This window comes from Cricetulus griseus, chromosome 4 (assembly GCF_003668045.3).
Source record: "Cricetulus griseus strain 17A/GY chromosome 4, alternate assembly CriGri-PICRH-1.0, whole genome shotgun sequence".
NCBI classification, from domain to species: Eukaryota; Metazoa; Chordata; class Mammalia; order Rodentia; family Cricetidae; genus Cricetulus; species Cricetulus griseus.
The window spans coordinates 206996355-206998593 of NC_048597.1; the positions used below are offsets into that span (position 1 = coordinate 206996355).

At 50.1% G+C, this 2239-nt stretch overlaps 1 pseudogene; it reads left to right on the forward strand.

Annotated features, from left to right (window-relative positions):
- Positions 1-882: 882 nt before the first annotated feature.
- Positions 883-1803, forward strand: LOC100762179 (annotated as a pseudogene).
- Positions 1804-2239: the final 436 nt, after the last annotated feature.

The following is a 2239-nucleotide window of genomic DNA, read 5'->3' on the forward strand; positions in this document are numbered from 1 at the left end:
CCCATGTGAAGGTGAGACACAGGTGGGCCAGCCAGCCTCCCTCAGCCCCAGGGCCCGAGGATCTGTATACAAAGGTGAATGGCTGCTGGATCCTGTCTGTGAAGCTCAGCTTTCACACTGAGCCAACCTATGTTGGCTCCTATGTTGTAGTACTTTCACTGCACTCGTGTAGTAGGTCCATCTCATGCATTTGCTAAATTGCTCCTTCCAATGAGAAATGGGGTAGGTACCATTCTCATTCCCATTTTGCAGACAAGGCCCCCCCGAAGCTCAGAACATGAAAAGAAAATGGCCAAATCCCCCAGTTGCAAAGCATCGGAAACTGCAGGAAGTCTAGATTCAAAAGTCTTGTCTCTCTTCAGGAAATGCCTGTCCATGCTCATCATGTGAGCACTATGAACCGTGCACTTTGCAACGTGGGAGGCAAGAGCACGGGCTGATGGAGTTTCCTGGAAACATCCTATCATGTGAGCGTGCCTGCTGAGCATTCCCTACAGGCTGAGCTTGGATCTGAGCTGCCACTCCAGGCAGAGGACTATCAGAAGCTGGTCCTAATGCCATTTCAAATCCTGACTTTGCTCAGCCCCCCTCTTACTGAGTTCTGAGGAGTGAAATTGACACACATGGGAACAGTGGCCCACTACAAATTCCAGCCTGTGCTCTCTTTATGGTGGACAGGAGTTGGGCATGATGCCAGGAGGGAGCAATGCCAAAGGTTCCTGTGTGTCCTAGTAAGGAGCCCTGGGTGGTCGAGCAAAGCAGTCCATGGGACCAGGCTCCTGACAGCAGAGGAGGGAGTCTTACAGGGTTTAATCCCCCCACCACCCCCGGTTTTCTAATGACAGCAGATGTTAGCAGGAAACCAGTTGGGGATCTTGCAAGATGGCAGGTGAAAAAGCCGAGAAGCCTGACACAAAAGAGAAACAAACAAACAAACAAAAAAACAGAAGCCAAGAAGGCTGGTGGTGATGCCACTGGTGCAGCCAAAAAGGGTGACCCTAAGGTTAAAAAGCCCAAGAAGGGGAAGCCCCATTGCAGCCAGAACCCTGTCCTGGTTAGAGGAATTGGCAGGTACTCCAAATCTGCTATGTATTCCAGAAAGGCCCTATACAAAAGAAAATACTCAGCTCCAGAAACCAAGGTGAAAAAGGAGAAGGCGCTTGCTACTGTCACTAATCTGGTTGGTGTGACAAACATAGTGGTACCCGGGTGGTTAAGCTTTGAAAAATGCCCAGGAGTTACCCTACTGAAGATGTTCCTCGGAAGCTGCTGAGCCATGGCACAAAGCCCTTGAGTCAGCACGTGAGGAAGCTGCGTGCCAGCATCACTCCAGGGACAGCCCTGATCATCCTCACTGGGCGCCACAGGGGCACGAGGGTGGTTTTCCTGAAACAGCTGGGCAGCGGCTTGCTACTTGTGACAGGACCTCTTGCCCTCAACAGAGTTCCTCTGCGAAGAACACACCAGAAATTTGTCATCGCCACCTCTACAAAAGTTGTTATCAGCAAGGTTAAAATCCCCAAACACCTGACTGATGCTTGCTTTAAGAAGAAGCAACTGCGCAAGCCCAGGCACCAGGAGGGCGAGACCTTCGACACAGAGAAGGAAAAATATGAAATTACAGAGCAGTGCAAGGCCAATCAGAAAACTATGGACTTTTTGCCAAAGATCAAAGCTGTTCCTCAGCTCCAGGGCTACCTGGGGTCTCAGTTCTCTCTGACAAACGGGATGTATCCTCACAAACTGTTTTTTTTTTTTTTTTTTTTTATTGCTATCAACCCAATTAAACACCTTCATATGTAAAAAGAAAAAAAGAAAAGAAAAGAAACCAGTTGGGCCTCAATTAATAGTGTTGAATCTCTGGAACCTACCAATTTACCCCTTTCTGATATTCATTTCTTCCACACATCACATCACCCTGCTTTAAAAAGAAATCATCACCTGATGCACAGAGCCCATGCTTGGGCGGGGTTCCCAGCCCCACCCTGGGGCCACCCTGACAGGCCATGAAATCAGTGAAGAGGGAATCAGCTGTGGCCTCCCCTCCCCCCACACCCTCCCATCCCCGGCTTCCCCATCTCCTCACTTCCCACCCCCTACTCTTCCATCCCCCACCTCCTACCCCCTAGCTTCGACTTTGTTAATTAAGGAAGCCATTTGGGCCCCGTGAAGGAGGTTATTGTGTCCCGCCTCTCAAACGCAACAGGCTGGGAACTCAGCATTTGGGGAACCCCAGTTC